This window comes from Macaca nemestrina (genome assembly GCF_043159975.1).
Source record: "Macaca nemestrina isolate mMacNem1 chromosome 4 unlocalized genomic scaffold, mMacNem.hap1 SUPER_4_unloc_3, whole genome shotgun sequence".
Taxonomy (NCBI): Eukaryota; Metazoa; Chordata; class Mammalia; order Primates; family Cercopithecidae; genus Macaca; species Macaca nemestrina.
The window spans coordinates 605,039-629,881 of NW_027257557.1; the positions used below are offsets into that span (position 1 = coordinate 605,039).

General features: G+C 45.5%; 1 pseudogene; it reads left to right on the forward strand.

Moving 5' to 3' along the window:
- Positions 1–2,046: 2,046 nt before the first annotated feature.
- On the forward strand, positions 2,047–11,578 carry LOC139361043 (uncharacterized; annotated as a pseudogene).
- Positions 11,579–24,843: the final 13,265 nt, after the last annotated feature.

Here is a 24,843-nt window from a genome sequence, read left to right on the forward strand (position 1 = left end):
CTGAAAAGAGCAGGGGCACGTTCCCAGGTGAGGGGACTCCAGGAAACACTGGTTGTGTCCGATGGGCCCTCACCTGGAGAAACAAGCGCTCAACGCCTCCACCCTCCACCCGGACTCAGCAGGAAAGGGGTGCAGAGCTGAAGACAGACTCGTCTATAAAAACCCCAAGGGCTGTTTCCAGGAGCTACTCACTGCCCGGTGCCGCCTCACCCTGCCCCCCTGTGCAGGTACCGGAGCTGCTGTCCAGCCTTCCCCAGGCTCTCCACGCCTCCTTCCACCCCATGCCAACCTGCACCACCCAACTTCCCACCGTCACTTACTGACCACCCGCCTTAACTCCCGCATAGCCTGGAAACTGCAAAGCTGCCCGGTAGCAAGAGGGGATGGGCAGTGACCGCACCAGCCAGGTGGCACCTGCTCCCACCAGACTGCAGGGTCACAGCGCCTGCCTCATGGAGCCGTTGTTATGCACAAGTACAGTGGGAAATCAATGCAGCTTTAGCTTTACTTTGGTGCTAAATTAACTTTATAACACTTGGTTATAACATACATTAATTTTTACAGCAATTACTAAAATAACAACTCATAATGCATTCATTTACCATATTCAGAAAAGCAACTGAAAAACCAAACACACAGCAGAATTTTATAGGACTGTAGTAGTTTTTGTTAGGCTGTCAAATTATTTTAAGCTCAAAATTAAAGTAATTAAATCTGTGACTCTCAAATGGGGGAGGTGGCACACACAGAGAGGGGAAGGTAAAATCCTTTTTTTCTTCCAAACCTCACACAGACCCACTCAGCTGGCAATTTCCATTGCTGGAATTATGTCTTGCTCCTTACGTTAAAAACAACTGCCTTCATGCCTATTAAAAATAATGTTTCTTCCTTTCCTGAGTGACTGTGAAATGAGCCATGGTGGCAAGGTAGGCACGAACAGAGGGAAACTGAGTCCAAGTCCACATTTGATGGTGGGCGAGAACAGAAGAAAATTGAGTCCACATCGACATTTGATGGTGGGTGAGAACAGAAGGTAACTAGGTCCACATCTATATTTGATGGTGGACAAGAACAGAGGGAAACTGAATCCGTGTCCACATTTGATGGTGGGCAAGAACAGAGGGAAAGTGTGTCCAAGTCCACATTTGATGGTTAGCCAGAACAGGGGGAAGCTGGGTCCACGTCTACATTTGATGGTGGGGGAGAACGGGGGAAACTGGGTCCACGTCCACATTTGATGATGGGCGAGAACACGGGGAAACTGGGTCAACGTCCACATGTGATGATGGGCGAGACCAGGGGGAAACTGAGTCCACATCCACATTTGATGGTGGGAGAGAACAGGGGAAAACTCGGTCCACGTCCACATTTGATGGTGGCTTTTAATGCACTGCAGCCTGTGTCCCCTTGACCTTCACGAATTTTCAGGTAGTAAGAAAGCATTTTTTCTTATTGGAAAGGAGAAAACTAAGTGGCTGTAAAATAATATAATTTCCTTAAAGCAAAACAACAGAGAACCAACTTTGACTTTTTCCACATTACCCAGTAATTCTAAGACTCAGGGTTTTGTCATATTACAGCAAATGCCGTTCATTAGGGGGAAATTGGAAGTCAGAACAGTGTGTGCTATTCAAATTCTCAATGAATAATTAACTCAAATGGGTTCAGAGTGCTATAAAATGAAATTAATTTGTTTTTAGTTTAACCCCAAATCCCCAATCCTTTGCCAAATGATCCTCTATGTATCCTACATAAAGGACAGGGTCTTTCTGGCAGAAAACCATTAAAAGTTTTATTTGCAGTAAGAGAAGCATACCTTCTTATTATCAAACAGGTGCATGGCCCCCTTGCGGGGGGGTCACCCGTCACCCGCATCCCCGTGTGTCACGGTGTTGCCGCACACCATTAACGCATCAAAACGGAAAAGGAAATGTAAGCAGTGTTTGCTGTCCAAAGTTCACGTCAACAACTCCTTATTATGAAGGCACTTCTGAGCCTTTCCTCCTGCCTCTGGGAGCTGCCAGCAACCCAGTTCCAGGAGAGAAAATAGCTCCACACCTCCTGTAGCCCATGGAGTCCTCTTGTTGGGACAAGGTCCCCCCAGGAGAGAGGAACCCCCAGCAGGGTCAACACTGGAGGTCCTGGGAGTGGGTGGTGCTGAGGAGGCCATGCGGGGAGGGCTGTTCCCTGTTCCCTTCCCCTCAGGAGACAGCTTGCCCAAGGTGACACAGCACCGGATGGGATTTCAGGGTCAGGGACCACGGAGCCTGGGGCTGTGGACCACACCAGCGCAAAGCCACTGCATGCCCCAGACTGGGGCTGTGGACTACACCAGCCCACGGCCACCGCATGCTCCAGACCAACACAAGAAGAGTGCAGTCCAACAACATCTTCATCTACGGTAGGTGCCACGGTTATCGTTCCTAAGAGAGCCCATGGCCACTTCTACCAGGTGCCCTCCACTCTTCCCCTGCCCCAGCTGGTCCCCCTGTGACAGCCGTGTCTCTGAGAACGGGGTGTGGAGCCAGGGGGAAAACACAAAATAAACCACCTGCTACTAGAAACAGCCTCGCTGTCCTCAGGGAGCCCGTCCCGGGGCCAGCCTCTCTGTCCTCAAGGAGTCGATCCCGGGGCCAGCCTCGCTGGACTCAGGAAGTCGGTTCCAGGACCCCATGGACACCAAATCCAGGCACATTCAAGACGCACAGGTGGACCTGCTGAATCTGCGTATACAAAGAGTCGGCCCTCCGACACGCGTTTCACATGGCAGGAACAACATTTTCTGCGTGTACAAAGAATCAGCCCTCCGACATGCGTTTCACGTAGCAAAACACTCTATTTTCTCCCTGAGTTTGGCTCAAAAAATCCACCTATAAGTTGACCCGCAAAGCTCAAGCTTCTGTTGGACAAGAGTCAACTGTATGCAATTGACACTGATTCCTACCAACAATATCCAGATCTTACTATGACCAGCACGATAAACAGAATGAGCAAAATTTAAAAACTAAAGCAGAGTTTTTTCCTGCGAGTTGGCGCACTGCATATCCCCTGTGGGAAAGACCACACTGGCTGCTGACCAAACTCCACCGGCCTCTTCCTCCGTCCTGAGGGCATCTTCCTCCATCCTGACAGCAGCCTGGGCTCACCTCAGTCCCAGGGCGGGGGAGGGGGACGCACTGTGCACCCTCCCAGCTTTCCTCCGCCACTTCCCTCAGGCTGGCCCAAGAGCAGCCTGGACAGTCACGTGCTGGGGACACCGAGCTGCCCCTCCTCCGCCCACAGCCTCAGGCCACCTGTCTCATCTGTGACTGAGAAATAGAGCTGCAGCTGGAGGCGGGAGGTGGGACACGCTGGGATCTACCCATGGCCAGGCCGAGCTGCTCGGATCACTCAAGCTTCACTTTCGTCACTCGCTCTACCAAATAGACTAGAATAAAATATGTCACGTTCTCCTTTCCACACACTCCCAAGCCTCCCATCCCACTTCCCGGCGCTGACCCCGTAAGAACACTTTGTGCGTCTTTCCAGATATTTTTATCCTCCTCAAGCACAGAACCACATTCAGAGTGAATTATTCTTTTTTTTTTTTTTTTTTTTTTTTAACAGAAATGGCACTAGGGCAGATGATGATTTTTTTGTACCATTTCTTTACTTTCTTGGGCATTTTCCGCACCAGGACAGATGGGCTCTGCTCTCCTTCCTCCCCGCCCAAAGCTGTCTCACAGCAGCCACACACAGAGCCGTAAACCCTCGCAAGACTGTGGGTGTCTCAGGGTGCCCCAAGTCCCCAAAGACCAAGGGTCACAGATCCACATTGTCCAGCAACACTTCCGACATGGCCTTGAGCCTGGGAACCCTGCTGGCCAGCCCAGGCCAGCCCCAGAATAGAGGTGTGAGGGGTAACATCTGCACTTCTTAAAAAAAAAAAAAAAGGCAGATATTCAGTGCCACATTTAAAATGGTCATGGTGGCCAGGCACAGTGGCTCATGCCTGTAATGCCGGCACTTTGGGAGGCCAAGGTGGGCAGATCACTTGCAGTCAGGAGTTCAAGACCAGCCTGGCCAACACGGTGAGAATCCCGTCTCTACTAAAAATACAAAAATTAGCTGAGCATGGTGGCAGGCACCTGTAATCCCAGCTACTCAGGAGCCTGAGACACAAGATTCTCTTGAACCCTGGAAGCAGAGGTAGCAGTGAGCTGAGATCATGCCACTGCAATCCAGCCTGGGTGACAGAGCAAGAGTCTGTCTCAAAAATAAAAATAATAAATAATAACAAAAGAAAAATATGTATATGCATTCCTAGTCCCTTGGAGCTGCAGCAACAAAGCTGGTGATATATTTTGGGTGTTTCTAATCAATGTTTTCCATGAGCTACACTGCAAGTCTCAACCTTGATCCTGCTACAGTAATCATCTATTACAAATTAAAACAAGAACCATAACTCTGTCTCCTACTAAAATATTCTAATTGAGACATGTTAACAGAATACATTTCTTTGGGTGAGAAAGTATGCACCAGGGTGGGGAACAGACGGCCCACCGATTGTGCTGTGGCCCTAACCACCAAGGACTCACGAATCATCCACAGACAGGCTGGAAACTCAAAAAGAACACTAAATTGCTCTTTGACATTAATTCTTAAGGCTTGAGAAACCAAAGTTCACTTTGTAAAAGACTTGAAAAAGGATGAAGTCAGAAGTGGCTCAGCAGAGATGCACCAACTCTCACCTGGGAGAGACACTGCTTGCTAATCACGTCTGGATTAACGGATGCACTAAAAGCATCTCTTCCAACAGGGACACAGACTACAAACAGGAATGCTGCGCACACCTTCCCCAGATTACCCAGTCCTGATCCATCCACCCCTTAGGCGGTCCCCAGCCAAGTCCAATAAGGAAATGAACCCACAGCAGACGCAGGTGCAGGCAGTGAGGGCAGTGGCGTCAGGGAATTCCACTCCATAAACCTTGGCAGCTCGCAGGGAGGCGCATCTCTCCTCATCAGGCACTAGTGTGGCTTTCATTCTTCACAGCTGCTATCTGATCTCTCGCTAATCAGTGTTTTCCTGACAACAAAGTCAAGGTTTCCCTGAAGAGACTGCCAGATGAAAGAAACGGAGAAAAGACAGAAAAGCCAGCTGTACCCAGCTGGACAGGTGAAGTCATTTAAGTGCAGGATGATCTGGCCACTCCAAATATGCAGGGCTTTCCAATTTTGTTAAAATGAAACCCAGCCTTTGAAAAGGCCCAGACTTCCCACAATGCATGGTATTTATGGTGTGGAGGGCACTGTAGAGAAGTTATCAGAAAGTTCACAACAGCAAGATCCACGGAGGCTCTGCCATGTGCCAGGCACGAGACAACTGTTTACATAAAACACCTCATTTCATGCTACAGAGAGTCCACAGACTGCTCCACATTTCACCCTACACAGACTCCACAGACTGCTCCACATTTCACCCTACACAGAGTCCACAGACTGCTCCACATTTCACCCTACAGAGTCCATAGACTGCTTCACAGAACACTACCAAAGGGCATCATCAAATGATCCCCAAGAAGTAATGAGCACCTTGAAAGTAAGAAAGCCAACCTCCTCCCTCTCCCTTATCTCCCTGTCCTCTTTTCCAGAAAACCAAGGAAATATGAAGGGCCAGTGATGCCCCACTGAAGAACGCTCTCCTGGTGGTTACGCTCTGTACATAGGGAACACAACACTGCTCCGTGCTGCGCGAGGCTACTATTCTATACTACACTAGTATGATCTGTTTGTTCTATTCTATACTATTCCATTCTCTACGATAGAATACAACAGTTTCATTCTATACTATATAATACTGTACTATCTGTTCTATTCTATACTATTTTCTTCTATACGGAAAGGAGTTAGCCAGCTTGCCTTAGGCAGACAGTAAGGAAAGGGTCTCAGAGAGCCGCCAGCCTCCAGCCTCCAGTTTTGTGCAGATAGGGGGCTTGCCTAAACATGCTCACAGCAGACTAAGGGCCCCCATGCGCACGGGGGAATGGGGTGCAGCCACCAGAAAATCGCTCCTTACACAGACAGGGAGCCCAGCCCCATCAGCTTCTATATAAAAGCACTTGTAGTCAACTGGGAAGGCGGCAACAAGCAACCTGCTCTCAGCACCCCTGTTTTCGCCGAGAGCTTTCCTTTTAGCTTAATAAGTTCCACTGCACGCACTCTTCGATGTCCACGTGCCTGTTTCTTCCTGGTCATGAGACAAGAACCTGGACTTAGCCGAGCTAAAGAGCAAAACTCCTGCATCAGTGCTACAGAACACTATCCTCTCTGTTCTGTGCCATGCGAGTCTACTATTCCACACCATACTATGTAATATTAATACTATGCTGTGTGTTCTAATCTAGACTATATTATGCTATGCAATACTACGCCATTAGTTCAACTGTATACTCTGCAATACTATCCCACTTGTTCTATTCTAGACCATGCAATACTATTTGTCCTATTGTATACTATACTACATAATGTTACAATGTTTCTTCTGTTCTATGCTACCCTATATAACATTATACTATTGGTTCTATCCTGCGCTACTCTCTATAATTCTATTCAGTTGGTTCCATTCTATACAATAATCTTGCATCACTTTACCATCCTCCACGATACAAGAGTAGAGCCAGTTATACTTTCATAATCTCTTTCCCAAGCTCTTACCCCGTAAGAAATGTGATGTTTTACTATGCCTCACATAAATGCACATTTCATGATAATCAATGCCATTTCCTATGGTTATAGAATTCTGTCTCTATGATTCCATTGATATGGCTTCTTTGGGCTTTTCTGTAAGTCCTTTGCAGTGTCTGGTTTCCTAGTGAAAAGATGACTAAGGTCCAGATAAGATCCTACGAAACCAGCATCCACACAGGCTCACCTGTGTGCCCACTCCTGGACTCCGTGTTGAAGGAGTGACAGGAAGACAGATGGCTGTCGGTGGATGGAAGGCAACAAGGAAAGAGTAGATTCCAGAACTGAGACAAGTATCAAGGCTCTGGCACAGCTGAGGGTCGATCCCAATTCTAGCCTCTCGCAGAAAGGCAGAGGAGACTTAGCACGAAGAGCATGGAACTTTGCTTTAATAAAGCAAATGCTTACCATCCACTGTGAGGAACTCAAGAAGAAATGGCAGTAGGCTCTACTAATAACTACTGCTGTGAAAAATGGAAGGGAGGGGGTACATTTTCACCTGGGCCATGTGGAAAGTTGGCTGGAACTGCCGCTGGACCTGATACTGGACCTGCCCCTGGACCTGACGCTGGACCTGCCCCTGGACCTGATGCTAGACCTGACGCTGGACCTGCCCCTGGACCTGCCACTCGGTCTGCTACTGGACTGCTAACAAATGCTGCAGATTTTTATGGAGAGAAAAGTACAATGCGTCTGAGAGCAGCTGTCCCAGCTCTGGATGAAGCCGGCAGAACAAGGAAGCAGCAAAGAGGCTGGTATCATTCAGTGGGCAGAGTCAATGACCGTCCTCCAAGTCCAGAAAAGCTCAACCTGCATGTCTGCAACTAGAAATACCAATCATAAGCCAGACCTCCTGGCAAATACCATTGACCCGCTGTAATTCTGTGTGGTGTGTTATGCCCCATGTACAGGAAGTCACTCACAGAGCCTTTAACAAGGAAGTATTAACATGACTTTTAATGCAATATAACAGCTTTGCACCCATTTAACATATATTTAACCCCAGTGGTATATGTAAATATATATTTTATACAACATCAGGCATGTTTACCTAATGGCTCGAATCTTCACAATGTCTCTCTCCCTGAGAGGACAGCAGAGGATCCCATGCACTGTCTCCAGGAAGATGGCCCTCCCAGAGAGGACTCACAAATCAAATGTGCACATGCATGCGTGCACAGACACATATCACACACACACACACACATGCACACGCACACCTACATGCAATACATACATACACACATGCACACACATTCACATAATCACATAATACCAACACATAACACATGCATGCACATACACACAACATTCAAACACACATGCATATACATACACATTCATGCATATACATTCTGACACACACATACGTATGTAAATGCATGGACATAACATGCACAAATAGACATGTATAACTATACACACACGAGCATCCATGTATGCATATTTCCACATATGTGCACTGCCATGCCTAAACATGTAACACATGCACACACATACATGCAACAGATACACATGCACACATATACACATGCATGCACTGTACATTACACACAAAGGCACACATACATGCACAACACATATACATGCAATACATATTTTCATACACATAAATGCAAACACACATACATATATACACCCCTCAAGGACTCCATTATTCAATTCTAAACAAAGTGGTTTATCCCCCAAATGTACCTTCTCGTAATTAATAAGCTCTACTGCACATTTCTTGATTTCAAATAATGAGGTCTCACACACGGCACACACACATTTATACTCAAATACATGTGAACATACAAATAGAAATAGGCACACGTGCACGAAGACCCTCTTCTGTAAAGGTTTTCTCAAACTTGAACTGAACGAATTCTGCTAATTATAGTCAGAGTCAGCAAAGATATATATTTGACGTCAGAATGAATATACTCGTTCTTTTCGTTACTCCTGGCAACAGCAAGAATGTAAAACAGAGTTGTGTGATACGATGCCACTTATTCAATCTCACTTCGTGGGATCTGACCCACTTGTAATAGCATTTCTGTCTGAGTGATTTCCTTCTGACGAAAATCATGAGATAATTCCTTCCCTTCCTGCTTTCTCTTTCCCAGGCCTTTTCACTGCCCTTTCATCATCTCGGAAACTAAATCATAGTTGTCAAAATGGAAGGCAAAGAAACAGCCTTAGGAGAGAATCTCACAGTGGAATGGACCCGAGAGAGGAAAAAATATTCTTTTTGAAAATGTACAAAAGGAAAAGTCAAGAGGCCTGGGCTCCCTCTCACGACAGAAACAGACGTCGGCAAAGCAGGTCGCTCAGCACAGTTCAGCTCTGTGGATGAAACGGAGATTCTAGTCCTTGTCCCTGTTTCAAGCTCTGTGTATGAAACAGATTCTAGCCCTTGTCCCTGTTTCATGATGTTGCAGTGAAGGAAACAAAACAGACAAAGGGCACAGGCTGGAGAAAAGGATTTTAAAAGGATGACTTAAAATGTGCGCCTGGTTTTCAAGGGCACAATGAGGACACTTTCAAGTACATTAAAGCTGATTTATAAGAGACGGGTATAAAGACTCTACAAGGTCATTAGACTTTAGACTTACAAAGAAAACAAATCACATTCTCCTAGCATCACCAGTCAGGTGTTCCACAAATACTAAGAATAGCCACCGCAACGCGATCCACTATGAGGGGTCAAAACATAAACCTTGTAGCGTGGCCGAGAGCTCCTATAACCTGATTTCTAGGAATCCAATTTTAAACATCCTCACTAGCTAGCACATCACAAAAATACAGAGCTCCAAATGCCGTAACACAAGTGCTAAGAACTCCTAAGCCAAAAATATACGAGGCATTTCAGGCAAAAATCCCAGAATCAGAAGAACACAAGTTTTCTAAGTTCTTCAAAAGCTGGTGTTGGTTGAGGCTCTTCTGCAGACTTCAACAAAAGACACGCTAGAATTAGCCATTGACAGTAACCCTGAGTCAACACGCACAGTGTTCGGAAAAGCACAAGGCCTGCTCCGGGCTTGAGACCCCTGGGAACTTTCTCTGGACCACATCGAGTGGATGACTTTGAGAACTCAAAATAACCAACAATCAGTCCATGAACAGAGAAAGAAGACTGCAGCCTCCCTGGGGACGTGGCTCCATGCCTGCCCCCTTTCTTCCAGGTACCTTTGCCCTTCCTGGCTCCCTCCTCCACCTGGAGACGCTGTGGGTTCAGGCTCCTCTCCAGCTGTGTCTTGGTCCACGGCTGGCTGCCCGTGTGAAACACCAGGGCTTGAAGGATCATATCCATCTGCTTCCTGCACTTCCCACCTACTTCCGCGAGACCCCCAGGCTCTGGCTGCTCTCAGGGATCAGGGCCGCCAGGCTCCCCTCGCAGGCTCCAACTGGAGTCCTGCACCCTGGTTTTCAGCAACGCTTGGGACTTTCTCCTGGAAACTCTCGGCTCTGGGCTTTAGTGAACTGCGCCATCCAGCTCTTCTCTGGACTCTAAGCAGGACCTTTTCTGGGTCTTCCAACCCTTCCTCCATTTCCAAATGTGGGCTTTCCTTTGGCCTCCTCTCTCGAGACATGCGCGCCTCACACTCTGGCTACTTGACCTGCACTTCTACGTAAGAGGCTCCCAAATGCACCCTGCTCCAGATTTTCCCCAAACCTCCTCCTGTATTTCCAAACTCGCAGCTTGCAGTGGTGTCTCTAAGTATCTCCGAGTCAGGTCCACACTTGCTTCTCCTCCTGATTTCCAGCAAAGCGCAACGCCGACCTCCGGGTGCAGACTCGCAGCTTCATCCGCCCTCCTGCACTCCCTCTTCCCCTCCTGACCCAGGCACCGAATCGCTCAGCTCACTGGCTGCCTTCTCTCTTCCTCTCGCCACGGCGAGTGCCCTGCATGAGCCTGCTCTGTCCCTCCGGCTCCACGGCATGCCGCACATCAGAGGCACGATTCTCTCCGAAACCCTCAGTGGCTCCCTAGTATCCGACAGGTAAGGACTTCCACATTCTGGCCTCCATCTAACTTTCTGGTCTCAGATATGCACATGCTTATTTTATCTATGCAAAGAGAGTACAGGCCTCACACCTGCTCTCATTCCTGGGCTCCTAGCTTCTCCTGAAGGTGCTGTATGAGCTACCTATGCACTTTCCAAACACTAACTGAATATGCGCTTGGAGAACACTTACTTGATAATTTTGTGGCATTGCCGGATGACGTGGACAAAGTGAGAACTACGCAGGTGTGTGGATGCTGCCTTGTCCAGACCTCACTTACCCAGACACTCCCAGATGCTCAAGGTGACCAGCCCTATTGGAGCACAGACAGGCACAGGCTGCACTCCCACAACTGGGCCCCGCGAGCTGAACTATAATCATGAAGCAGCTGTTTGCTCCTAAATCTGTTTATGCCGCTGTACTTGTTACACATTACTGAAACCAATAAAGTACGACACCAAAGAGACAATAATTGTATGAAAACTAAGTTGGATGCCTTTCAAAGACTTAATATAGGGGAATTTTTTTTTTCATTTTAATCTTTTCTAAATTGCTATCAAATTAGGTATGGGCAAAAAATATACACAATGTTTGAGGAAATAATTTTTAAAGGTTTCAAATCTAACATCTTGTTTCTCTTGTGTTGCCTATTCTCTTCTAGAAGAATCAAAACTATGGCAGGCCTGCGATGGCTGTGGTTGAGGAAAGAGGCCACACCCACAGCCAGTAGAATCACGCTCAGCAGCAGCCTAGCCCCGCGTGGAAGAGGCGTGAACACTCTCGGGAGAGGTGGATGTGCACTAACCGTTCCCAGCTCTGATCTCTTTGATTAACTGAATATGGTGATTGGTTTTATCTGAACGTCAGACAAAAGGGTGTCTACACCCAGGAAAGACTCTAAACACTCTGGACCCTGCTGGGGCAGATGGTGACCGTGACCCAGTGATACCACTCTCCAGTGGGCAGCCAGCCCAGTCTCTTAATCGTAAAGGACATTCATAGCAACACTATGAAAAAGAAACACGACTGTTCTGACCCGGAAAAGTGAAATTTAAAACATTAAATATCCAGGTTCTAACTAAGAGGCAGACGGACCGGGCGCGGTGGCTCACGCCTGTAATCCCAACCCCTTGGAAGGCCGAGGTGAGTGGATCACTTGAGGTCAGGAGTTCGAGACCAGCCTGGCCAACATGGTGAAACCCCATCTCTACTAAAAATGCAAAAATTACCCGGATGTGATGGTGGGCACCTGTAATCCCAGCTACTTAGGAGGCTGAGGCAGGAGAATCGCTTGAACCCGGGAGGTAGAGGTTGCAGTGAGCCGAGATCACACCACCGCACTCCAGCCTGAGCAACTCCTTCTCAAAAAAAGTAAAATAAAATAAAATAAAATAAAATAAAATAAAATAAAATAAAAGGCAGACAAAGAAAAGGAGATTTCCTCTGATCTTAAAAACAGAAGTATTTGATTCACAGCCTGGATAATTGAAGATCTGCATAGAAATCACCTAGGGCCTCGCCCTCCCTCACAACAGACTGGGATAGAGGGAAGGAGGGCAGGAGGTGGGCCCCTTGTCCACGAGAGGCTCCTCCCGCCCCATCCCCTTCCGCAGGAGGGCAGGCCCGTTCTCCCCAGGTAAGACCCCGGCATCTCTACAGGGACACCCACCTCCCTTCCCTGCAATCCACTCCAGCTGCTCACGGCCAGTCAAGGGGGGCGCTCTTCAGAGAGGAGCAAACGGTTTCGGGGAGAGCCTGAACTCCGACGTCCCAGGTGTGGCTTGCCAGGGAGCACAGAGGAAGGATGCAGGTTCTGAGAAGGAGGAGGCGCAGGAGAACGAGAGAGAAAAGAGAGACAAGAGAGGCAGACCGCCCAGCGGCGGGCTGAGCACAGGACCTGGCTGAGGCCTCCTGGGGAGGGGCAGAGGCAAACATGCTGCTGATTCTAGGCTACTCGGGAAGTTACAAGCTCCGAAGGGGCTGCAAGGCAGGACTCGCTGAGGAGCAGTCATGTGGATGCCCCGCCTCTCACACGGTACACACTGACAACATGCAACTCACAAACAACACAACACGCATGTACAATGCGCGTATACAACACTGACAACACACAATGCACACAAACACACACAACCTATACAACACATACCCAATACATGCAACTCACAACACAACATGTACGTACAACACACTCTTACATACATACAGCACACGTAACTCACATACAACACAACACGCACGTACAATGCACTCATACAGGACACACAACACACAACTCACAAACAATATGCACATGCAACACACTCATACAACACACAACACTCACACAACACACAACACACACAACTCACAACACAACATGCACACACAACACTCACACAACATAGACACAATACATGCAACTCACCACATACACATACAATACACTCATACAGCTCACGTACAACACATGCAACTCACGTTCAACACAACATGCACCTACAACACACGCAACTCAATGCAACATTCACGTACTCACAACACAACATACACATACAATACACTCATACAACACATACAAGAAATGGAACTCACGCACAACACAACATGCACGTACAACACACTCACACAACATATAACACATACAACATACACAATACATACAACTCAACACAAATACATGTACAATGCACTCACAACACACAACACTTACACAACACACAACACATGCAACTCACAAACACACATACAACACACTCATACAACACACAACACTCACACAACATACACACAATACATGCAACTCATATACAGCATACACATATGCACAACACACAACATTCATACAACACACAACACTCATACAACATACAAAAAATACAACTCACAAATACACGTACAACACACTCATACAACACACAACACTCAAATATACAATAAATGCAACTCAACACAATATGCACATACAACACACATACAACCCATGCAACTCACACACAACACAACACACTCATACAACGCATTCATACAACACACACTGTACACATTCTAAGTATGAAATAGAAAACAGCACACGCATGGTTTCTAAAGTATGATGAAAGTTTTCTCAAGAAGGTCATCCAACATCCAAACTGGCGCCATGTCCTCATTTTCAGCTGCTGTTCAGATTCGAGCATTTTTATCATCTGCTCTATGAATTATAATAATATAGCATAAACCCATTTTTCATTTTACACCCTCTTTGGTGTGGGGTGCTCCAAAACAGGGGCCAGGAGCCTCAGAGTCGTCCCTCAGAACAAAACACAACCCACACTCAGAGGCCAGAAAGGGAACTCGGGGGGCGACACACACTCTCTCATCTGCAGAGCTCTGCTTCAATTACTTCACACGTAACCAGGGCTGGAACGGGGTTGCTGAGGGTACAGACACGGCAAACTGAGAAGAAACTGGCAGGTGGAGAAAGATCGGCCAAAAGCCAAGGAAAAATGCTGAACATTTTCCACAAATAGTTCACACGACAGATGATACTCGGGCTACTGAAAGTTTATTGAGAGGGGTCTTGCTCCAAAGAAAAAGTTCTCTCCCAAGGTTATCGAAGATTCACAGCAGACATCTGCCCCCAACACACCATCTGCCGAGGGCCTATGAGTCAAAAAGAAGGTAAGACAGAAGTAAGGGTGCAGGGGAAGGAGAGCCGGAGGGGACCGAGAACTCGGAACCAAGTGAAGTGATGGGCGGACACTGAATGCCTGACTCCAGGGTTATCACCTCGGAAAACAAGTCTGTTTAAGTCCGTAGTAACAGTGTTAGTGCTTTCACTGAACCTGCACTCAACACTGGAGAACCTCCCTGTGTTATGAAGACGATCTGAAAAATAACATTAATTCACAAGGTAGGGTGACGATTCAGCCACAGAAAATAAAACTGATATAATCCACTGCAAGTCACACTGTGTCTTTCTTTAAGACTGGTTTATGATGCAGAAAAGAGGCAGCTTGAGATCTAAAATACTGAAACTGGCAGACACCTTGTTTCCCTGAATTCTCACAACCGTGGCACCAGCTAGGGTAACACAGAGTGGCTTTCAGAGCTTCCAGAACAGCAGAACAGATCAATCATAAATGTGCAAAGGTGATCTGAAGACAGAATTAATATTCCACGTTTTGGCTTAAACTAGTCATGTAATTTCCAATAAGTGGGAAACATCCACACCAATTTTTATAAGAAAGTTCAATGTGAACACATAGTACAGAACACTATCTTTGTTTTGGAATTTATTTACTTAATATGACAATTTCAATTGTCTTTAGGGATTCCTGATATTGAATGCTCATCTTTATTAATGATGAGCTACCAATTTTCTGACTGAGGAAATGGAAAGTTGTCACTGCCTAACAGCAATACTCAACACAGCCTGTATGAAAGGGAAAGCTATACCTGTGTGCACACACATGCATACACATGCATACACATACCTACACATGTACACGCACACACATACACGTGTATGCACTGCACGCACATGTACACGTGTGTGCATACATACATATACATGCGCACATACGCACATGCATGCATACACACGCATATACGCACACACATATACACGTGTACACATGTACACACATTGATGCATATACACGTGCACATGGACACGCATACACGCACATACACACGCATACACACGTGCACACACATGCATGTGTACATGCATACGTAAGTATCATCTCAGGTATGTGGATTCAAAATTCTGATGCAAACAAGAATAATCACAAAACAAGGTAGGGTGTCAACAAGTGAGAATTGAGATGGATGTCCTGGAATGTTCCAGAGAGGATATGAGGGAGGTCTGCACATCACATGAACATCTTAACCATTTTTAACGTGACCATTCCTGCCAACATCAGCCTGGATTAAGATGATTTCATTTACATAAGGAACAGAAAATATAATACTTGTTCTAATGAGGTTCGATAATCATTAGATTATTTTCATAATTATAAGTAATCACTAAATAACTTCCTTTCAAGGGTCTAAAAATAAAAATAAGATAACAAAGTCACAGTCCTGACAGTTTTATCATGCAAATCACAGCTGTGAAAATAAAGCATGGTTTTGAGACTATGCCCTCCTCAAATACCCTTCATGGAATTTTGTACCAGTAATGGCTGGTAATTAATTGTTATACCAGGTGGAAAAGTATATCATTTGGGGTATACGAAGTAACCATGTAAAGAGAAATGACCATACACACCTGAAACCAGGTCTCATTTCACAACTGTTTCCTACTTTAGATTTGCTTAATTTACTTCATGAGGTGCCTTGAGGAGAGAAAGCAGAGCTGGGATCCGCCCCGAGGCTGCTTCGGGAAGAGCTGGGTGGGCACCAAGACCCTCAGACCGAGGGCCGAGCTGCGTGGCTATGACCCCATCACTGTGGCTCCCCAAGTGTGTGTCCTTATGTGTCACGCAAACCTCTGCCACACAGGTGACACACGCCACACACCTGACATAGGCTCAGCACACAGGGAGCGATCAGTAAGTGGTGACTAGAGAGAAGAGACGGCCTTCAGCGTGGACGGAGAAAACGGGTCACAGACTCACAGAGGAAACGCCGCAGATCCACAGACGGAGAAAACACCACAGACTCATGGACGGAGGAAACAGACCACAGACCCACAGAGGGAAGAAAAGCGCCACAGACGCACGGAGGGGGGAAAAGCGCCACAGTCGCACACATGGAGAAAACGCCACAGACGCACAGACGAAAGAAACGCCACTGACACACGGATGGAAGAAATGTCACAGACACATGGACGGAGGAAACGGCACTGACGCACGGACGGAAGAAACGCGCCACAGAGGCACGCATGGAGAAAACAGGCCAGAGACGCACGAAGGGAGGAAACACCACAGACGCACGAAGGGAGGAAACGCGCCACTGACGCACGCATGGAGAAAACAGGCCGCAGACACACGAATGGAGGAAATGTGCCACTGCGGCACGCACGGAGAAAACAGGACACAGACGCACGAAGGGAGGAAACGCCACAGACGCATGAAGGGAGGAAACAAGGCAGAGAGAGAGCACACACCAGTGTGGAACATGGGACAGGAATGTCCCGGCCATGCACCGTCCACTCCCACTAGGGACTTCCCACCCCAGAGTGCTCAGGATGGCTGCGGAGCTCCTGCCACCCACCCCAGAGGTGAAGCTGCGGAGCCAGAGATGAGTAGGTTCACGTCCATCAAATGCGGCTGCAATCCCTGTAGTAACTGGAGGTCATCATTAAACAGAACCGCACTTCACTTGGAATAAAAGCACTCTGCATAAAAGAACTAAAGATTGTCTGGAGACGGCTTAGAAACCATCACAATCATTCTTGCTAGTGACAGCGAAGCTTTAAGAGTGGTCACTTTTCCTGTAGAAACGTCACAGAGGTGATTCCTGGAACTCATTTAGAATATTTGTTTCCCAGAAACCACACAACTAAGAATTTAATAATGCCGTCTCTTGACCAGAAAGATTAAGATTTCTGATGAAACAAAACTCTAGCCAGCCTCCTGATTCTAGAAGATGCTATACAGAAAAGCTAACTCAAAGGGGTTGCATTTCTTTTGTCGTCCATGACACACATAAAAAAAATTTTAAATATACAAAAAAGGTAGGAATTGTACAGTGAGTACCCATGTATCTACCCCCTGGATCACCGATTAGATTTTAAATGTAAAGTTCTAAATGTTCCCAGCTAAGGAAATGTGCAGTGTAAGCCTCTACCTGGTTAGAACCAAGGGGAATGGAATGAGCTTTCCCTGGCCTTGCTGCTCTGCTGGGAGGGGCTGCCACAGTTCAGCCACCCCACCCCAGAGCACCCAGGATGGCTGTGGAGTTCCTGCCACCCACCCCAGAGGTGAGGCTGGATCCCCAATCGTGGTGTTAAGAGTGAGCCAGCCAGGTGCGGTGGCTCAAGCCTATAATTCCAGCACTTTGGGAGGCCGAGACGGGCGGATCACGAGGTCAAGAGATCGAGATCATCCTGGCTAACACGGTGAAACTCCGTCTCTACTAAAAAAAAAATACAAAAAACTAGCCAGGTGAGGTGGCAGGTGCCTGTAGTCCCAGCTACTCAGGAGACTGAGGCAGGAGAATGTCGTAAACCCGGGAGGCAGAGCTTGCAGTGAGCTGAGATCTGTCCACCGCACTCCAGCCTGGGTGACACAGCGAGACTCCGTCTCAAAAAACAAACAAACTAAAAAAAAAAAAAAAAAAAGAGTGAGCCAGCCTTTAGAGGTCATGTGGTCTGTACTTGAATAGAAAATGTTCCAGGAAACCAAAGATTCCAATGCCTGCGATGAATTCCTAACCATTTGAAACCCAGGCTCCTCGTCTATATAAAGAGAACAATGCTCTCTCCTGGGAAAGCATTTCAGAAGGACGAAAAAGGATCCACATGAGAGCAGGTGAAAACTACAAGGCACCCTGCAATTATAAGATTTTTTCTATATTTTTGTTTCAAGGAATGTCAGCATTCTAAATATTTCACTTCATCCCACATCACCTTTCAGGAGCAAATCATAACGATTAAAACCATCAGCAGAATCCCTACCAGCTCAGTCGCCGCGTGCTTCTTCTCCCTGCACGAGAATTCTTGCAGAACGATGGGACCATCCAAGAATGGCTCCCTGCCATCATGTGCCCATACTCCTTCCCCTGGGAGCTATTCCTGTACTCATGGGGCATGGGAAACCTGTATAACGCCACCAGAAAGTCCTTGTTTGATTTACACACTTTCCAGAAGGGCTGATTTTATCCAGAATCCGAACTGTGTCAAACACTAAACCTAAGAAATCATCAAGAAACCAAGGAAATGTAAGGCCATATCCTGCCCTGGGTGCATGACTACTAGGGGAGAAATAGAAAGTGAGACATGAAAGGAAACTTTTAAGATATTCAGAACATCACTGGGTGATTCCAGGAATCCATTACAGATCATTGCTGTTCCTAAAAACAGGAAAGAAATTCTAAAATTCCAACAGGCATGGTGAGTCCCTTACTTGCATGAAATCAAAATAATAATCCATCGCCATCTTTAAAAGACAAAAGAAAAACTCTATTTCCTCTTCATATTAATTTGTGTACAAATAACTTAAGTGAGAAAATCTTAATGTCTGGACTGTGATATCAATAGCAAAATAACCCCAAGCTTCCCAATGAAAAGATATAGATGGGCTGAGTGGATTTAAAAGAAGAAAAACCAACTACATGCTGCCTACAAAAAACTCACTTCAGCCGTAAAGACACACATAGACTAAATGTGGAGGGATGGAAAAACATGTTCCACATTAATGGAACTCAAAAGTGAACAAGAGTAGCTATATTTATTTCAGACCAATCACAATTTAAGTCAAAAACTGTAAAAAGGAGACAAAAAGGTAATTATGTAATAAAGAGATCAATATAGCAAGAGGATATAAAAATTACGAGTATATGTGCACCCAACAACAAAGCATCCAGATATATAAAGCAAATATTAGTAGATCTAAATAGAGAGAGAGGTCGGGCAAGGTGCCTCAAACCTGTAATTCCAGCACTTTGCGGGGTGGAGGCAGGTGGATCACCTGAGGTAAGGAGTTCAAGACCAGCCTGGCCAACATGGTGAAACCCTGTCTCTACTAATACAAAAAATTAGCCCAGCATGGTGGCACATGCCTGTAATCCCAGCTACTCGGGAGGCTGAGGCAGGAGAATCACTTGAACTCAGGAGGTGGAGGTTGCAATGAGTTGAGATTTCACCTCTGCATTCCAGCCTAGGCAACAAGAGCAAAACTCCGTCTCAAATATATATATATATACGTACATATATATATATACACACACACACATACATATATATATACACACACGTACATATATATATATATATATATATATATATATATATATATAGAGAGAGAGAGAGAGAGAGAGAGAGAGAGAGGGAGACCAACACAACAATAGTAGGGGCTTCAGAACCCCACTGTCAGCACTGGAGATCATCTAGACCAAAAATAACAACAAATTATCAAGTTGAAAGTACAGTGTAGACCAAATGGACCTAACAGACATTTACAGAACATTTCATCCAACAGATACAGAATGCACATTCTTCTCATCGGCACATGGAACATTTTCTAGAATCAACCACACGCTAGGCTACAAAAGAAGTCTCAATACATTTTTTAAAAATTGAAATAACGTCTAGGATATTCTCAGACTGTAACAGAATAAAGCTATAAATCAACAACAAGGAACAGATACTTCTCAAAAGAAGACATTTATGCAGCCAATAGACACATGAAAAAATGCTCATAATCACTCGCCATCAGAGAAATGCAAATCAAAACCACAATGAGATACCACCTCAAACCAATTAGAATGGCGATCATTAAAAAGTCAGGAAACAACAGGTGCTCGAGAGGATGTGGAGAAATAGGAACACTTTTACACTGTTGGTGGGACTGTAAACTAGTTCAACCATTGTGGAAAACAGTGTGGCCATTCCTCAAGGATCTAGAACTAGAAATACCATTTGACCCAGCAATCCCATTACTGGGTATATACCCAAAGGATTATAAATCATGCTGCTATAAAGACACATGCACACGTATGTTTATTGCGGCACTATTCACAATAGCAAAGACTTGGAACCAACCCAAATGTCCATCAATGACAGACTGGATTAAGAAAATGTGGCACATATACACCATGGCATACTATGCAGCCATAAAAAAGGATGAGTTCATGTCCTTTGTAGGGACATGGATGCAGCTGGAAACCATCATTCTTAGCAAACTATCGCAAGGACAGAAAACCAAACACCACATGTTCTCACTCATAGGTGGGAAATGAACAGTGAGATCACTTGGACACAGGAAGGGGAACATCACACACCGGGGCCTGTTGTGGGGTGAGGGGAGGGGGGAAGGATAGCACTATGAGATACACCTAATGTAAACGACAAGTTAATGGGTGCAGCACACCAACTTGGCACATGCATACATATGTAACAAACCTGCACATTGTGGACATGTACCCTAGAACATAAAGTTTAATAAACAAACAAACAAAAAACAAATCAACAACAAGTAGAACTTTCAAAACTGTATAAATACATAGAAATTAAACAATATGCCCTTGACTAGCCAATGGGTCAATGAAGAAATTAAGAAGGAAATTTAAAAATTTCTTGAAATAATTGAAAACAGAAACACGGCCGGGCGCGGTGGCTCAAGCCTGTAATCCCAGCACTTTGGGAGGCCGAGACGGGCGGATCACGAGGTCAGGAGATCGAGACCATCCTGGAGAACATGGTGAAACCCCGTCTCTACTAAAAAAAAAAAAAATACAAAAAACTAGCAGGGCGAGGTGGCGGGTGCCTGTAGTCCCAGCTACTCAGGAGGGTGAGGCAGGAGAATGGCATGAACCCGGGAGGCAGAGCTTGCAGTGAGCTGAGATCTGGCCACTGCACTCCAGCTCGGGAGAGAGAGCGAGACTCCGTCTCAAAAAAAAAAAAAAAAAAAGAAAACAGAAACACAACATATCGAAGCCTATGGTATACAGCAAAAGCAGTATTAAGAGGAAAGGTTATAACAATAAACTCCTACATTTAAAAAACAGATTTAAAATAAACAACCTAACAATGAACTGCAATGAGCTAGAAAAGCAACAACAAATCAAATCCAGTAGTGGTAGAAGAAAAGAAATAACAAAGATCGAAGAGGAAGTAAATAATATGGAAACTAACAAATATAAAAGATGAAGAAAAAAGTGTTGGTTTTTTGAAAAGATAAATACAATAGACAAACCATTAGCTACACTAAGGAAAAAAAAAAGAAATCCCAAATAAATAAAATTAGAAACAGAAAAGGAGAATTACATTTGATACCACAGAAATACAAGGGATCATTAGAGACTATTTTTAACAACTGTATGTCAACGGATTGGAAAACCTAGAGGAAATGGATAAATTCCTGGACATGTACAACCTACCAAGATGGAACCAAGAAGAAACGGAAATCTAAACAGACCAATAATGAGTAACATGTATGACTATGTTATAATAAAATGTCTCCCAACAAAGAAAACCCCAGAACTAGGTGGCTTCACAGCTGAATTCTACAAATTTTTATTTCAATTCTTCTCATGCTATTCCAAAAATATTGAAGAGGAGGAAATTCTGCCAAGTTCATTCTTCATGGCTAGCATTACCCTGATACCAAAATAAGACAAGGACACAATAAAAAGAGAAAACCATAGGTCAATACCCCTGATGAACACAGATGCAAAAATCCTCAACAAAATACTAACAAACTGAATCCAACAGTAAATCGAAAAGATTATACACCATGATCAAGTGGGATTTATCCCAGGATGCAAGGATTGCTCAACAAACACAAATCAATAAACACGCTACATCACATCAACAGAATTAAGGACAAAAACCATATCATTTCGACAGATACAGAAAAAGCATTTGATAAAATTGAACGCTGCTTCATGATAAAAAGTCTCAACAAACTAGGCACTGAAGGAAACACACCTCAACACAATAAAGGCCATATGTGACAAACCCACGGCTAACATAATGGTGAATGGGGAAATACTAAGAGTTTTTCTCTGACACCTGTAACAAGACAAGGACGCCCACTTGTGCCACTCCTATCCAACACAGCACTGAACGTCCTAGTCAAGAGCAGTTAGGCAAGAGAAAGAAATCAAGGGCACCCAGAGTGGAAAGGAGGAACTCTAATAGTCTGTTTTCAGACAATATGCTCTTATATATTAAAAAAAAAAAAAGACTCCAGCAAAAATCTCTTTGAACCGATAAACAAATTCAGTAAAGTTACAGAATACAAAATAAACATATAAAAATCAGTAGCATTTCTGTAGACTAACAATGAGCCAGTGGAAAAAGAAATCAAGAAAGCAATCCCATTTAGCTACAAAAATATAAAATAAAAATAAAAATACCTCGGAAGAAGTCTAACCAAGAGGGTTAAAGGTCTCTATGAGGAAAATGATATTCTACCTTCTGAAGGGAGAACAGTGGAATCTAGAGACAGGAAAGGGCGGCGGGAAGGCAGAAAGGGAGAGGTTGGTTAATGGATACAAAATTACATCTAGATAGTAAAAATGAGGTTTAGTATGCTATAGCCTTGTAGGGTGACTGTAGTTGATAATTTATTGTATATTTTCAAGCAGCTAGAAGAGAGGATTTTAAATATTCCCAGTATTAAGAAATGATAAATGTTTGAGAAGGCGGACATGCTAATTAGCCTGATTTGCTAATTACACATGATAAACGTGTATTGAAATATCACACTGTATCCCATGGATATGTACCATAATGTGTCCATTAAAAATAATAATTGTTAAAAACCCAAGGGCCATTTCTCATTTGTCCTATGTCAATGTTGTGGTCCACTGGTGGAGACCTAGCCATTTGCAAGTAAGACTATAGTCACTTGAGCTGAAAGCAAATGAATCGTCACAAAAACTACCACTGGCACCAAGTCTTCTTTCCAGAATTTCCTGGCCACAGCACTGCCACAGTCACTGTGGGCAGGAAAGACACACTAGCAACCAAGTTTCAACCCCAGCACAGTTGATGCTTTTATTTCTCTGGTTTGGAATAAGTGTGTGTTCATAACTTACATTTACTCCAACTGTCCCCTTGCTTAAATAGCTCCTAAGGATGACTTCCTGTTACTAAATTCCAACAGCTTCTGAGCACCCATTATATTCTCCAAAGTAAATAAAAAGAGAAAATGTGTTGAAAGCCTGATAATATTCACTGAAGAATCCATCATGATGTACCGCTTGAAATGGCCACTCCACCTTGTTCCTTTACATGACTTTTAAAGTAGCCCCAGTTATTACACATAATTGAAGCCATAATTTCTGCAATACCATTAGGTCCACAAAGGGTGGGGCCAGGAGACTTCAAAGTCTGTCTCTGAATTTTTTTTTAAAAAAAGGAAAGCTTATGAGAGTAGGTAACGAAAATAAATATTCACGCAACTCGGAACAGGTGATGGTGACACATAAAGCTCCAGCCTGGCACAGGTGTCCAGCCAGTGAGGGTGGGGACACAGACTCATATGGTTCCCACAATCCCCCAGAAGTGCCACAGACAGGTGGGTGGCCTGAGGCAGAACTAGGCTCCGAATTCCAGGAGCTGTCTGGCTCATGTGCACCCCATGTGGTCCACAGTGCACGAGGATGCCCAACGTCAGCTGTCCCGGTGCAGAGCACAAGAATGCCCCATGGCATGAGCCCCCGCTGCACAGCATAGCCCGAAGGTGCCAGCCCAGCCTCCTACACACACTGGCCACCAAGGCACTGCCCTCCAGGAAGGAGGACCCCAGAGGTCGTGGCAGGGTGAGGTTCTGCTCTTCATCATCCCCGAGCAGAGGGGAAAGTCCCAGCAGACATTTGGGGAGCCTCTACAGGTGGCTCTGGGACTCTGAGTGGAGGCTCAAAGATGTCCCCAGATACACCAGACTCAAACCTAAAACAGGCCATTCTTCCAGATATGCCCAGACTGGAACCTATATAGGCCATCCTTCCTAGCTTTCCTCTGGAAAAGCAGGCTTAAAAGAGTATGAACTAAAAGGGGCCACCAGGAAGAGGGAAGTCCTATCTTTAAAAAAAAGATTTTTTAAAAAAAGAGGCATTGAGGCTCTGACCCATCTGATCACAGAGTACGTGCTCGGCAGCATCTGTCAGAGCAGAGCAAGTACACACATGCTCTCCATACCCTGTGCTACCGGTCGCCGTGCTCCCCGCACCCATGTCCCCTGCACCCGTGCTCCCCACACCTGTGCTCCGGGCACCCGTGCTCCCTGCACCAGTCCTCCCCACGCCCATGCTCCCCACACCTATCTGTGCTCCCCATGCCTATGTTCCCTGCACCCGTGCTCCCCGCACAGTGTTCCCTGCACCCATGTCTGCTCCTCGAGATCTCTTCCACTGATTTCCTCTGTACGTCCCTCTTGAGAGTCACTATCACCTCGAATCACCTGGTAAATGCAGGTAAAGAAAAAGTCTAGAGCAGCACATTGGAGGACAGAGTGGAAGTGGCTGTTTACCAAGCAGGGCTATGAGATGA